At 37.9% G+C, this 16,415-nt stretch overlaps 1 long non-coding RNA gene across 1 annotated transcript; it reads right to left on the minus strand.

Annotated features, from left to right (window-relative positions):
* Positions 1-11,222: 11,222 nt before the first annotated feature.
* On the minus strand, positions 11,223-13,401 carry LOC135971132 (uncharacterized). Its single transcript, XR_010587211.2, has 2 exons — positions 13,265-13,401; positions 11,223-11,428 (listed from the first exon to the last, which is right to left on the minus strand). It is a non-coding gene; the product is annotated as an uncharacterized lncRNA (long non-coding RNA).
* Positions 13,402-16,415: the final 3,014 nt, after the last annotated feature.

Genomic DNA, 16,415 nt, shown 5'->3' on the forward strand with positions numbered 1-16,415 from the left:
CCCACCCTGACAAGTGTGTCCCCAAGGTTGACATTTTTTCTAATCAGTCTTTCTTTCTCATTTCAGCTCCTCTAAATCCTCAGTGTTGAAACTATAAGCCACTGATCTGCTTTCTGATATTTTATCCCTAGTGCCAGGCACATAGGACACTCGATGGACATTTAAAGAATTAATTAGTGGTGTCCTCTGGAAATGAAGTTAGCAACAACAAAGTCCTAGAAAATAACTTCGTTCAACCATCAATTAACATTTTTCATTAATATGAGAACTCAGCAGCACAAGAAGTTTTTGTTTGTTTTGCTTTGTGTTATTTTTATTGAGATAATTCTATTTATGACTCCTCCATCTGCACACATTTTCCTGAACAATCTCAGGCAATTAGCTTCCTGGAATATTGCTGTGTGGGAAGTTCCTCTATTCCATATTTTCTTACTCTTACCTGCTATAGTTACCATCTCTTGAGAATTTATGGAAGAAGATACTTCTTCAATTTATTTTCAACATGTGACTCCAGATTAAGGGACTTTTCTTGGGTCTTCATAAGAAGAAAACTTAGTTTTGTCACTGACCAAGATCTTACTTGCTATGCAGACCTCCTCAATGATGAGCTCTGGATTCAAATCCTAGTACCCAATATTAAAATTCTAATATCAGCTAACACCTGATTCCTATGTGCCAATCATTTTGCCAAGCCTTTTAAGGTACCAGTTCATTAATCCTTACCACAAGTTTATGAGATAGGTACCATTTTTTACGTACCTTTTGTAGCTGAAGAGACAGATATAGTCTGAGCTTCTAACAACCACTCCCAAATCTTCACGGCAAAAGCGGGCTGCCAAGGAGCTGCGCTCTGGCCCCCATGAGAGAGCTGCCTGTCCAATTAAAGCCGCTTTCCATCTATCAGCTTGAAAATCAATCTTTCAACAGGAATGCTCCTGCTCTGCTACCTTCCCACTTACTCAGTCCCAAATTCAGGTCTTGTATTTGTGTATCTGATTGACAGAAAAATCGTATCTGGAACCCAAGCTGCTAGGAAGTCTGGGAAATAACTTCTGTAGTGTAGATCTGTGTTATGGGAAGGAATACAAAAAGGACTTTGGAACAGATATAGAACAGGCTAATCCTCAGTATGTCATGGAGTGAACTTCACTTTTGGGATTGCTTTATGTTGATGTATGCCTACAGCAAATTTGCAAATGCATCCTGGAGTAAGAATCACTTCAGTGTCAGCCTCTGAGTTCACACAGCCCTTACACTGATTGCTTTTAGTATGCCTATCTGAATGAAATGTGTTTCAACAATTCTATGAGCCCACTTTCTCTTGTTCTCTTAAGAGTTCTGGTAGTTTCCAACGTGAATAGTATGTTTCATTGATTTCTGGTTTCGTTTTTATACAGTCACAGATTTCCTAATTTCTCAGTCACCTTGAAAGTGGAGCCTTCCATCTCTCAGCTTCTTAGTGATACAAAGACTGTGAGGCACAGTACTCAATTTCCAGCCAAGACTTCTTGGAGAAGAAAACTCATGTTTCCATTGCTGTTTGTTTTTTTCTCAGTACTGTATGGAAGCTACAGCTTGGCATTTTCCAATAGAAATATGCTGTGATCCATGTATGAAAATTAAAATTTTCTGGTAGCTACATTAAAAAACTAAAAAGGAACAAGTAGGCTTATTTTAATATATTTTATTTAATCCAATATATTCAGTATCTTATTTTAGCATGTACCCAGTAAAAATTATTACTGAAATATTTTACATTTTTGTGGCACTAAGTCTTCTAAATCTAGTATATATTTTACTCTACCAGCACTTCACAAACCACATTTCAAGTGCATGATAGCCACATGTGTCCAGAGATTACCTCATTGGACAGCGCTACTGTAACTAGAGAGATAATTACTGACTTTGGTTCAGAATGTGATGGTCACATATGTTTAGGTATGCATTGTCTTGTTTCCCTGTAATGCAGAGGTCTGTGAAAGGGGAATGAATCTATTAACATCACTTCTTTTGGTGATGTGGACATGTGGCAGGAAGCTGGTGGCACCACCATGCCTTTATTCTGCCCTAAGTGTTTTTGGCCTTTTAAAGCATACATGGCTGAAATGTTCTAGCTAAGGATAAATTTATGACCTATATGATCTAGCCTCCACTTCTTAGTACCAGCTACCCTGGGAACCTTATTTCTTTCAAAGACATCCTTAGTTGGGCTGGATTTTGATGCAGTAATTATGAAGTACTTCTTTTCCATTGCTCTATGGTGGTGAAATGGTGAAACTTTCAGACCCTTGGTATGGTGGGCCCAAATTTTCTTTCTTCCTAGATAAAATAGTCCTTCATGATCTTTTGTTCCTCTTTTATGGAACAGAAGGTCATTTTCACTAGAACTAGGCATTTACTATTTGTCACATTCCCTGACTGCATTGTGTTAACTTGTCATATCTCCTGTCACTGATGTCCTGTGCAAGCACAACAAGCTTGCCATTTGGGGCCAGGAGAAATCTATTCTACCCAAAATTTCTAGTGTCATCTTGCTCTTACTTATTAGTGTCATTATGGGAAGCTCTCAATACAATGGTCAGTGGTCTTTAGGTTTTAGGAAAATTAACATTTGAATACCTTATATGAAGGGATACAGCCATTCCTGTGGCATAATTCTTACCTCTGGTGACCTGGTTATTATGCCTTTGGGGATACATTTTCTTTAAACACATCAGGAACTCCACATCTTATGACTGAGCTCTCAGTCTGCCAAGGTTCAACCTACGGTTCTGTGTCAATTAACTGACTTCAGTTTTTCAGGAGAGACTAGAAGGGAACCTAATACTTTTCTCTGGGTCCCCATTGTTTCTATTCTCTATTTTCTACTTTTACTGAAGTTCTTGCCATGGTACTGGCTTCCCAAAGTAAATCTTTGCCAGTCAGCTCACTTTCTATGCTATACAGGAGCTGTTGTCTCAAATTCCATTTTTCTCAGGTAACCTCTAGACAACAAGATCTTTCAGGTTGCAACAGAGCAGTTTATTTATCTTGAAAATGAGAGTAAAAATAATCACCCATTTCACTCCTTTTGAAAAGGATGAAAACTTCAAATGAGTTGGTTACTTTGAACCTTTTCCTTCTTGTTCTATCACATTCACCTGTAAATGGACAGGCAGTTTCTTTCTGGGTCATTGTTGGTAATCATTTCACAGGATTTATTTTTAAGGTAATTTTAAGGCAGTTTTAAGATAAAGCTCTTTAGAGTCAGGCTGGGTATTTATTTTTCTTTTTATCTTTTTTTTTTTAATGATCTCAGTGAGTCATTTACTTTTTAAATTCTTGTTTCAGTACAAACCAAGAGTTTTACTATATGGCAAGAGAGTATTGAATGTTCTTTGCATAGGAACACCATTGACTTATAATTTTAGGACTTATGCTTTGTGTTATTCTTGTATTGGCAGATAATTTTTTTAAAAAGGCACCAATACATGATATTTTTTTGAGAAAAAACAGCAGGGTTTTAGGGGTACGAGTTAAGGCTTTGGAAGAGGACAAAACTAACTAGATCATGAAGATGTTTAGCCTATTAAAAGACCCATTACCACTGGCAATAATCAACTGACCTATTGATGTTTTAACCAATGTGTATGAGAAAAAAAAAATAAATCCTGCATAGTTTTATCAGGTGGCTACATATATTTTATTTGGTTTCTGAAGCATTCTGAGTTTGAAGCAGAATATGATGGTACAATAATCTTATTTGTCATGACATGTTTGTTCATTCTCAGTGAAAAGCCAGAAATTTTACCACTCTAGCAATCCATTGATTAGCACCTATATCTTCTTTAGCTGTACTGACACACACATGATTCTAAGCCACTCCTTTGTTTGCAACCGGGCCTAAGCAGTTCCTGAAGTAAAATGCCACAGTTACGCACAGAAAAATGTGCTGCCAGGGAAAAGAAGAACTTCCAATTGTTAATGATACTTATCACTTCAGGACTGTAGGAGAAGGGGGACCTCCATCATTGCTAGTGCATTTCAAGGGATTTTTGTCCATTTAAAACTCTGTCATGGAATTTTAAAATGTGTTATCTCAGGGCTTGAAAATGTCTAATAAAGTTTTTTTTAAGATGATAAACACATACACGTACACAAATTCCTCTCAAAAAATCAAGATGTTCTCATGAGAATAAGGAAAAAGAATCGCTGAAAACAATATCAGTATTTTTTGTGGATCTCAGTGAGTCATTTTTTGTGGAAACTTATAAATAACTAATTCACAATAAATATAATGTTGAAAAAACTAGAGCTGTATGTAAGTATATTGGTCCAATTACTATCAGATTTCACATGCAATTAACATTCCAGAGAAAGGTGAGAGAAGCTAGAACAAAAAGTCCATGTGAAAGTAGAGCAAAGCTATTGGGTCACATTACCTCACCTTGCTGCAAAAACCAGAGTGAAATTCCCAACAAATACATCCTAAATTATTTTACAGCATAGAAAAATATAACATGGATCATTTAAAGATAAAGTCATAATTACAGTGACTATAATAGAATGAATTCACTGAGCAAAACAATTTATGTCTACAAGTTGAAACTGATGAAGCATGAAGGACAAATATGTATAATCAGTTGGAAAAATCTGAGAGGGTGATTTTAACAAAATAAAGGATTTGGTGTGGTTCAATGGCATTTACCCAAGAGGGTTCCTGTTTCAAACTCACACTCACAATGTAACACTTCATTGCTTTTCTGCTGAATCAACACAGTAACGGAACTCTACAAAAGGTCAAGTTTTGAATCCAGTGTTATTTGAACAATGTCCACTTTATCTTGTTTTCTATTTATAATTTTAATTACAGATAACTATACCTTCTTTGTAATCTCAAGCTAATTTGTAGTTTATTGTGTAACATAGTAACCTTTTAAATATATGGGGTAATTGATTCTACTGTTATGAGCCCAGTAAAAATAATAGTTTCTCGAGAACTGTTGCTTAAAGTAGTTTTGAAATCTATTTTGGGCTGTGTCTACCTAGTGCAAAAATAAAGGTGAGGACTAAATATCTGAAAAGCCAAATGACTTGTTGCAGATAATACAGTCAGTTGGTGTCAGAGCTGGAAACAGTGTTATGGGCTACAGCTTAGTAGTGGTGGGTAGTGACTGCTTTTGCTATGAGTAATAAAATTCTTTGTCTCTGACATAGGAACTTTGTGTCTTCTTCAAGCAGCCACAGAATTGTGGCAAGCTAGCTCATTAAATTGTATAGTTACTTTGAGAATTCTTTGGCTTCTAGGTCTTCTCTACATCTATATATTTAAACCTATGTTAAGTAGGATAAAATCCCAACAGTTGGCTTCCTAAAATCTCAATTTTTTTTGGAAATGCAACCCTTCCTTCCCTACACTATACACTATACTCCAAAAAACAAACACAGTGTTAGGGCTGCAGAGCTCCCAGGGTTTATTTATGTGTATGTGTGTGTGTGTATAGTACGACCTCACCTTCTTGGTCACAAGTAATTGGTCTTTCAGTTTGTTGGAATTGGGATTGAAAGAGAGAAATTATTCTCTCACAAGGACCTGAACCTGGACCTGAGAACATATAAACTTGAAGCTATCAGCTAAAATCATGTTACTCCATGTGGATGAGGAAACAGAGAATACTAGTTTGTGAATTATTCATAAAGTGACATATGTCCCACTTTGCCTGGGACATTCTCTGCTTACATCTGTTGTCCCAGTATAATTATTAATAGTGTCTTCTCTCAAAGTGTTCTGATTTAGAAGCAAAATTATATGGTCACCCTAATCACTCAAGATTCTTTGATGGCAAATGATAGTAGTTCAACTTGAAGAGCAGCTGCATAGGTATCAATCTGGGTCTCACCATCCAAGCCAAGAGACTCAACTTGTAAGAATTTGGAAAGAGTGGATTGACAGCATCTACTTCTGTGAGGGAGAAAGTCCCTTGGAACTACGAAGGCTTCTATTTTTCATGTTTGATAAAGGGGAATCTCCCTTTTTGAGATTGGTTCTCCCATAAGTGTTACTGGGTAGGCCCTTGCTGTTGTTACTCATCTTATGCAGAGTAACTGACCCTAACATGATGATCCTAGATATGATTGCTACAAAGGTTTTCCTACCCTATTCTCTGGCCATAGGTTTTATGAATATGCACGTTAAGCAGCCTTCATGTGTGGATGCTGATAAGAGGTTGTGACTGTCACTGGGATTTAACCCATTTATGCCTAGTGCTCCATTATTGGAATGCTAAATTTGTGGGAGTTATTTATATCCTGCTCAAGGTCATCATCAAGGTCTGATTTTTCACACAAAAATTTGCAACTTCCAGCATAAATGGGTTAAGACTCATGATTCACATACTCATGCTCTATAGCAACTAAAGTCAACTTGCAGGGAGAAAGAATGAAGCAGATGCACAAAGAATAATAGAGCAGAGAGAGAAGATACTGTGAGTTTCTTCTCATGCTCCAGTCACTGCTCAGGCTGCCCCTGATGTATATGCCACCATTTCTTCATAATTATAATATATTTAGGCTCAAGTTCTCCCTAAAAGCTTTCTACAATTTTTTATCCTTAAAGTTCTATTACAATTAGAATATAAACTCAAAATTAGCAGATTCAAATTCCATCTGTGATCATATCAGTAACTATAACTGAAATTTATTTATGATTCTACTAGATAAATATTTAAAGCTTAGTGTATGTTGTACATTGTGCTAGCTTCAAGACATAGATTAAGCAGGATAGACACATTCCTACCTCCCTGAAGATATCAAACCAATAATTACAAATGCCAAGATCCTTCCTAGTCTGCTTCAAAAGGTTGATCAAATAGCCCAATAGCATATTTAAAACTAGTATATTCAAAACTTTGTGCATCCTGAGTATTCCTCTACTTTGGGCTAATATCCTGTGAAGAGTCACTGAAATAAAAATTCTCTTAAGAATGGATTCCATTTTTAAAAGACAGATTTGGGGACACATGAAAGGATATTTATTCACCCAAATATACATACATAAAATGGCATATATAAGATGTACGTTTATTGTTATAACAGAATGATTACTTTAAAAAAATTGCTTGACACGTTGCTGAAATGAGTTTTACATGGTTGTTGGGCAAACTCAGATGGAAAACACAATTCTACATTAGCTAAATCTCTATGGAGAAAGTGGGTTTTTTCCCTCAAAAATTGAGGGGATAAAAATTGTTCCAAACCCAAGAATAAGTTGGGAGGGGATTTGGAGACAAGGAGCCATTGAGAAAATTTTCTCAGGCTGAGTAGGTGAGACACAAAAGAAAATAGATGGATTGCTTTTAGTGTTCCCTTCTTAAGGAAAGAAATAATTGTGTTGTTTGATATTTATTCATTTATCCTCATAGAACATAATTCTACTAAGAAACCCAAACACCAAACAGTTGAGGGATTTTCCTTCTAATCTGCACGTTAAGTCAATAGATGAGGCAGAACAAGAATTGGAGTTGCACCAGTACTACTTAGGCCCTGCAGGGACCTTCTGAGAACATTTTGGATTTAGGATAGGGCTTCTAGGAATACTGATGGAAAATCTTCCAAGTTTACCAAGGAGTTGGGCTAGCAGAATTTTGACAGCCATAGGCTGTGGATTCTAAATGGCAAGATTATGTGACATTTGACCCAGAAAGTCTGAAACTACACTTGGCCCTCTCTATTAGGTCCTCTTAAGACAGAAACCCTGATGGATCTCTCCTTCATCCTTTCTACCAGCAGACAGTGAGGTGAAAGAGACGAGATGTATTCCTTCCAAAGCTGTACACGGTGATGAGAGGTCTGTATATAGACTGATAAATCCTTGCTAATGATATTGAAAATAGAGTTCAGTGGGGCCACACACTCTCTCAGAGCTTTCCATACACCATTCTTTTAATTCGTGTAAGAGTATGAGGCTGGTACTATAATTACCCTCACTGATGGATGAGGAAACTAAAGTAAGGAAAGTTAAAGTACCCTGCCCAAGGTCACAGCCAGGAAGTGGCAGAGCTAAAATCTGAACTCGGATACTCTGGCTTTTTTTTTCTGACTCTCCTTTTTTTTTTTTTTTTTTTTTTTTTTTCTTTTTGAGATGGAGTTTCGCTCTGTCGCCTGGGCTGGAGTGCAGTGGCCGGCCTCAGCTCACTGCAAGCTCCGCCTCCCGGGTTCCCGCCATTCTCCTGCCTCAGCCTCCCGAGTAGCTGGGACTACAGGCGCCCGCCACCTCGCCCGGCTAGTTTTTTTTTTGTATTTTTAGTAGAGACGGGGTTTCACCGTATTAGCCAGGATGGTCTCGATCTCCTGACCTCGTGATCCGCCCGTCTAGGCCTCCCAAAGTGCTGGGATTACAGGCTTGAGCCACCGCGCCCGGCCTTGACTCTCCTTAATGGTAGTAGGCTGGTAGCAGCCAGTAACTGTGGCCCACAGTAGGTGTTCAATGAACATTTATTGGCTAACTGATTACTGGGCTCATCGGGAGATCTCCTTGATATGACAAAAGGCTAGCCCTAAAAGTGCAGTCAGATGCTGCAAATGTAGAAGGTTGGTTTTGTATCTGTAGGAGATGGGAACTTTATGGATTTTGGAAAATGTTCTTAAATTAGAACTAAAAAGTTATATTTTGGGGTCACATATCTCTTTGAATATCATATAAAAGCTAAGAATCCTCTCAACATAAAAATGCTCACTCACAAACTTTATGCATAATGTTCAAGACTGTTTTGATCTCTAGAACCATCCAGGAACAGAAACAGTAGTTTTGTGGGAGTGACTCTGAACTTTGAATGTTGATACCTTTTACTTTTACTTTTTTTTTTTTTTTTTTTTGAGACAGAGTCTCACTCTGTCACCCAGGCTGGAGTGCAGTGGTGCGATCTTGGCTCTCTGCAACCTCCACCTCCCAGGTTCAAGCGATTCTCTTGCCTCAGCCTCCCGAATAGGTGGGACTCCAGGTGCACGCAACAATGCCCAGCTAATTTTTGTGTTTTTTGGTAGAGATGGGATTTCACTATGTTGAACAGGCTGGTCTTGAACTCCTGACCTCGTGATCCTCCTGCCTCAACCTCCCAAAATATGCTGAGATTATAGGCGTGAGCCATTGCACCTGGCCAATACCTTTCAATTTTAAGTGATTTATATGGATGCTTGATTCAGAGAAAACTGTATTCACATTTTCTGAGGTAGTTGCTTTTGTTTTTCTCCTTCAAGGGAAAGCTCTGCCAATGTTACAGTTAGTTGTGGTCGCTGACTGGCTGCCTGGTAATGGGACAGTTTGTGCATTCCATGGCCAGGGTCCAGAAAGGCAGAGCACACCTCTGGGGAGCGGATGTGTGAACCCCAGGTTTCTGACATGAACATTACTGATGCTGTCCCTGCTGAAAGACCTCATTATTATCATGGCAAATACTGGGAGAACAAAGGGACCATTTTCAGAACAGAGGGCTATCTGTTATTGTTAGTTGAATATTTTCTGGTTATGATATTAAGTTGGTCAGAGTATGACAGCATGCCTTTTTTGGCATCAGTTCATTTTGGCAGCTTCTCTTAATACATGAACTGAGTAGCACAACCTTACACACTCACAAGCCTCTATCTGAGTTGTGGTGAACAACAGCCACAAGCTGTAGCCATCTTTTTGAGGACTTCAGTCTTTTTGGTGGGGCAGAGCTGCAAAGTATAGGGGAAAATAACATGCATTTCTGTATCTTTTGCACATTTAAGATTCTGGAAAAGGATATAATATGAATTAACATGAAGTCCTTCCATGAGATTGTAGAAATACAAGCAAGATTTATTGCTGGAATCGATGTGTGTCAGTTCTTAGCTAAAGACTGAAAGTATTTGACAACTTTGGGTTGGGTAATCAGTGGTTTCATGATCTCTGAAACCATACTACATTGTTTTGAGTGCAATAAGGACTCTGAGTGCAATGAAGACACTGGATGGAGTGATGAAGACCTGAATTCAGTTTTGGTTCTGCCATTAACAACCTATTTCATCTTCAATAGACAATTACCTCCTTGAGCCTCTTCTGAAAAGAAGAGGGGTTGAGCTATGAGATCCTCGCAAGGTTTCAAACACAGTACTATTATTTTATAAAAAGACAAGATTTCAGTTTTGTGAGTGTGTGAGTTTCTCCAGAGCACTTGAATCTTTCAGCTGAACTCCTTGAAATCTGTGATTCATGTTTCATTAGTGAGGCCATGAGACTTCCAAGTACATCACAACATATTGGATACACACAGAGATTGTTCCACTGAGAAATGAAACCAATGGTTAGGGTTTCTTTTGAATTTCTCTGTATTTTATTTTCAGGATCAAGAGAAGAGTATTCTTTTATTTTTAGTTTGCACTGTGATAGAAATTCAGGTAGTACGTAAGACCCATGTCTTTGAGTTTTCTTCTCTAAATTCAGCCTAATTCTTTATTTTATTATTTCTAGCAATAGCTATTATTTTCTTTCATCTGGGAAGTCTTGGGAGGAACTTGGGCCAATTGATCGTAAAATGGCTTGAGAGGGATGGCCGGGCGTGGTGGCTCACACCTGCAATCCCAGCACTTTGGGAGGCAGTGGCGGGTGGATCACGAGGTCAGGAGATCGAGACCGTCCTGGCTAATATGGTGAAACCCCATCTCTACTAAAAATATAAAAAATTAGTCAGGCGTGGTGGCAGGCACCTGTAGTCCCAGCTACTCGGGAGGCTGAGGCAGGAGAATCACATGAACCTGGGAGGTGGAGCTTGCAGTGAGCTAAGATCACGCCACTGCACTCCAGCCTGGGCAACAAAGCAAGATTCATCTCAAAAGAAAGGGGTGGTGGGGAAGAGGACCTTGTTTGGATGAATTATTTATTTATCTTTTAAGCCACTTTATTTTCATGATCTTAATTTTCCCAAATATCAGCTTCATGCATCATGGCCTAAAGGCATTCTAGGAAGCAAACAACCTAAGCACAAAGTGGAACATTTAGCAAGGAATGTAAAAGGTAAAATTAGATAAGCTTTACTGTACTTATGCTCTCAAAAGAGAGAGTAAAGGGCATACAATATTTTACTGTTCACATATGCAGCCCGAGGGGGAAAATATGAGGGTATTAGTGATGTTGATATAAGTTGTATACCTCAATGTCACATTCGATATTGGTGCAGTGCTTTGGTTCAAGAACAAAATTATAATCTCGTCACACAGTTTTAATATGTTGGAGAAACATTCATTTGAAAAGTTATATAATTATAGACATTTTCTTTCTTCCTATAAGTTGGTGACAATTTTGTGGATCCTTTTAAGAGTTAGGGTCTCTTTTGCATTTTGGTTTGTTCTAGAGGTCAATTCATGAAGTCGTGAATATCCTGATGCAAAGGAAGCCATTTTTTTGATAGATGCTTTCAGAGCTGTAATCCAGCTGCAGAAAAAAAAAGACACAGAACTGGCCATTACACAATTTGTTGGACTCTGGGGAGAAGAAATATTATAAAATCTTTTTATTTTCTAATTGTTTCTCTTGGTTAGTTAGTTTGAAATTCATAAGATAAACCATGCTCCTTAGATTGTTAGATTTAATAAAAATATACCAAATGTAGAATATGCTGTGGTACCAATGAAATATGCTAATATAAAAGGATCAGAAGAGTGTATACTGTTTGGAAATAGTGATTGAGCTATAATGTTTTAAAAATTGTTACTAGTATTTTGTTTCTATTTAGCTTTAAAGCTTAATTGATCAAACACATAGTAAACAAATATTGCCATCAAGGCAAAACAGTTCTTTGTTAAATTCTTGACACTTCAGCAAACATGGGATGATGTTTTATGAAACATGCCTATATAACATTTACTCTAAGCGATGTCAATAGATGTTATTAAAAAAACCACACAGACACCAAGACAGTTTACCAGTGTTCTTTCCAGAAGTTTGTCTCAGAAACACTAATGTTGTGATTCTCTGAGAGGATATATGATTTGTGTCATTTCTTAAACTTACTCTAGGTGTAAGTGGGCACTTTGCGGAACCAGACTTTTATGTACTATGTAACACTCTGCTTTTGTGCTTAGAAATATTTCTGTAGTGACTCGATTGTTTCTTATAAAATCCCCTATGGATTTGGCAGTGAGATCCAACTATTCAACCTCATCTCTTAGAGAACCCAGTGGATTTTATCAGATGGAAGTTAATTGTGTTTCATTGACCTTTTCTCTGATCTGCTAGCTGGATGGAGCCTCACCTTCAAGGGAACTATCTTAATCTGTCACCCAGATTATACAGCACAAGTTCTGGAAAGAAGATCCTGGCAACATATCTAGCAGTTTTATTCTCATGATCCTCCTCCTGTAGCTCATCTTTAGAAATGAGTGGAACAGGCAAGGTTTATGCAATGGGAGAAGGCCTAGAGAGATCCTTTCTCCATCTTCCAAATGATCACCTGATGGAAATTCCTGAAATTCCACTTTTAGAGTGTTATTTCTTTGGGTTAGTATCTGGTTCTCACAAATATCTCTGGAAGTTTTACCACGTCATGTGTTTTCACAAATTACTGTGAATTTCTTTATTAGATCCTTTTTACTGGATGGGTGAGGGATGGTCATGAAACAGTTGTAGGTAGGGATGGGAGATGGAGGACGCTGGATGTCTTGGGGATTGGAGTTAGGTCAGGGAGACTTGAGGGATGGAGATCCTCTAGGTACCAAATAACACTTGCTTGGCCTCATGGCTTTGTCTCTGTGAACTTTACTGCCCTTTTTTTCCCCTAGTATCATTATGAACTAAGTGCCCATTTGTGTGTGACAAGCTTGATACTGAACATATCATGAATTAGATAGACAGGTAAGTCCTATGTCCTTCAATGGCTTATAACAAAACCAAATAACTGACCAAATTCAGATAGACGTTTTAGTAAGATTTGTGTGAAAAGAGGTGAAACAGCAAATCTGTGAATTAATAAATTATAATATTTACCAATTATGATAATAGTGAATTTTTTATGTTGAAGCCTGGGCCAGCCAGTGACTTGGGAAGAATTGTGGACTATTTTTCCATTTGAAAAAATAATAATAATTCTAGAAGAGTTATCTAGGATGCATTAAAAAAAATCCTGGAGAGTATTAGCTATGAAGACTGCATAAGGCAGAGGGAGAATTGAACTGAAGATGTGAAGTTGGAGTTGGAAGTAAGGATGAGAGTTTGCTAAGAAGGCCTTTTCAGGACTGGTAAAGGAGAAGAAATACAAAGATCTTGACTTACCGTTGGTTTTCTGTTTCATTTTCTGCACAGAAATAGAAAGTCTTGAACTCTTCGGATGGAGGCTAGAGTTCAATTACTAATTGTTTGGAACTAAGGGTCTGTTCTCTCACCCTATATCCTTGCAGATACAGACAACCTAAAAAGGAAAAAGAAAAGTGAGAAGAGGGAAAGAATAAGAAGGATAAAAGATGCCTGAAAAGGTGTCAAGAAAATTTTGTGTCTGAAGGAAATGCTAGTCCAGCTGTCTCATTTTACAGATGAAGAATCTCAGACTCCAAAAAACATGTAATTTAAGGTCACATGATAATGATTAATGGCAAGACTGGTAATAGAATTTAGATTTCCTGGTTTCCATTTTTGCAATCTTCTTACTTCATGTTCAGTATTTAGCTTTGGGTTACTGTGTGCCCAAAATAACTTCTTTACCTGAAGGATACATTTTGAAATACAATTTTCTGTATCACAGAGTGACACCTGCAATATCACATTAAGAGGAAAATTAAATAATATTTGCTTGGGCAGAACCACTAAAACATCCTTCCTGAAGAATTATAAAGATTTCTGGACATTTCTGCAACTTACACGATTCTCACCTTATTTGTGCATATGCAAAGTACATTTAAAATATGAACCCACAGAGTGATATAAGAGAGAGAGCCAACTGAATTAACAATGAAAAGAAATGACTGGTTTAAAATTTAAGTTCTCCCTTGTGATCCTTTGAATCCATGTTAGTGGTTATAAATTGCTTGGCTTGAATCTTGTTTCCATTATTTGGGGGTCAGGAGACAGATCTCAATCCAGGAGAAGATTCTGAAAAAATCAAAACCCTTGTTTGCTTTTCATAGTGTCTTCATGCTCTGAGGCCAGCCTGAATCTCATGCACAGGCTCTAGACAATATGAGTAATGGCGATGATTAGATGTTTAAAGCCCTCTTGCTCACTCCTGTTCTCATCCCCCACATCCTCCCAAGAGCCACTTCAGTGCACTACTAACAGACAAAATATGAAAATGCCATTTGGAGTTTTGCCACTTTACCTGATAGCTATTCTATGCTAATGCATTACTAGACTATGCAGGGAAAATGTAGCCCCTTTGAATATGGCTGGCTTTTGTTTTCCTTTTACTTAAACTTGGTAACAAAGTACACTGTCGGGAAGACACAAATTTTTCTTTTTAAACAGAATGAATGACTTTTCAACTTTAAAAATTAGAAAAATTTGCTTACTTTATTGGCAGGGGTGGGTGTTAGATGCAATGTTAAATTTCTTTATTATTTTCATTTTTTAAAAGTCCATTTTAGAACTCACTTCAGAAAAAGCATTCATTTGAGAAATGACAATAGTAGGCTCCAGTAATATGGTGTTTTAAAAACTTTAAAAACTTTAGTAGGCTCCAGTAATACGGTGTTGACCAAAACAGGGAGTGATTTGTTTCTTTGAGCTAGATGTCTATCAGTCTATATCTGTGTCTATATTTGTATTTATGTCTCTATAATAGCTTTATTGAGATATAATCTACATACCATAAAATTCACCCATTTAGCATATACAACTCAATGATTTTAGTTTATTTATGGAGTTGTGAAACCATCACCATAATCTAATTTTAGGACATTTTCATCACTTCAAAAAGAAACTCCCATACCCACTGATAGAAGTGGCTGCTGCCCTCATGCCGGCTGCAACAAGGAAGAACGGCAGGGGCTGCACACTTCATGGAGCCAGTCGGAGCCCTGCCCCTTCTGAGCTGGAACGGGAGCTCCTCGTGTGGCTACAGCCACCCAAGCTGCAGCTGCAGACCCGGAGCTCCTCTTCTATGGAATAAGCAGGAGCCCCACCCTCCTGGGCGGGGCTATAGCCGCCCAACCTCAGCTGTGAATGTAGCCTCACTGTGCTCTTGGGGGACCCGGGAACAGGCAGGATCTGCCTTCCTGGGTGCAGCTACAGCCTCTGCATTGGTGGCTGCAGACCTGGGCCTCCTGCTCCAGGAAGAAGGCAGGAGCCGGGGACCAGCGGGAGACCTGCCCCTTCCCATGGTGGGGCGGGAGCTCTGGGGTGCAGCTGCAGCACTTAACATAAATGAAATCATATAATATGTGGTCTTTTGTGGCTGGCTTCTTTCACTTACTATGATATTTTCAAAGTTCATTTATGTTGTATTATATATCAGTAACTTCACTCCTTTTTGTTGCTAAATGATATTCCATTGTATGAATATATCATATTTTATATATTCATTGATAGACAGTTTTCTCCTTTTTTGGATATTATGAATATTGTTATGAATCTTTGTGTACAAGTCTTTATGTAGATGTATGTTTTCCTTTTAGCATATACTAGAAGTAGAATAAGCAATAGGCTAGATATTTTAGGACTGCAGGATACCTAAAGATGTATGAGAAAGTTATTTTGATATCATTTAAAGCTTTTTTATTCATTATTATTTATTAGATACAGGGTCTCACTATGTTGCTCAGGTTGGAGTCTGACTCTTGGGCTCATGTGATCCTCCCACCTCAGCCTCCTGAGTAGTTGGGACTATGGGCACACTTCATCATACCTGGCTGATTTTGCTATCTTAATTTTCTACTCCAAACTATAGTACACAACATTAAATGTCACTGCACTAGTTTGTGGCTTCTTCCTGTTCCTGAGATTTTTTTCTCATGTGTCTGAGGAGATATAAATACCCTCATCTATCATTATCCTTTTTAAGAACAGATAGGTTTGTCCAAGAAGTGTTTGCTACAAAGATTTGCTGACCATTTTTCTAACCAGTTCTAGGGAAGAAATGATTGGCAGTAAAGATATCCAATTATAGCTCCATTACCTCATTTGAGGTGACCTCATTGAGCTGATTGCTCTCTGTTATGAGATAGCAGCAGTAATTAGCAAGCTAATTTGGATAGAGATTTCTTAGAAGAACTGTGCAAGCATTACATGTTCCATTTGTTGTGATAACGTAAAATATCTTTCTGAGACATGCACACAGACCTTGATGTGATTTATTCAAGAACGATAGTCAACAGTCACAATTGGTTACTTCTAGTTTCATTCTGGAGACAGGGAAAAGAAAAAAAACCTCATCAAGTGTATAGTGAATGGAAAGGGGCTTCAGGCTTTAATAGAGGCACTTGACTAAGGGGCT

Source organism: Macaca fascicularis, chromosome 6, assembly GCF_037993035.2.
Source record: "Macaca fascicularis isolate 582-1 chromosome 6, T2T-MFA8v1.1".
Classification (NCBI taxonomy): domain Eukaryota; kingdom Metazoa; phylum Chordata; class Mammalia; order Primates; family Cercopithecidae; genus Macaca; species Macaca fascicularis.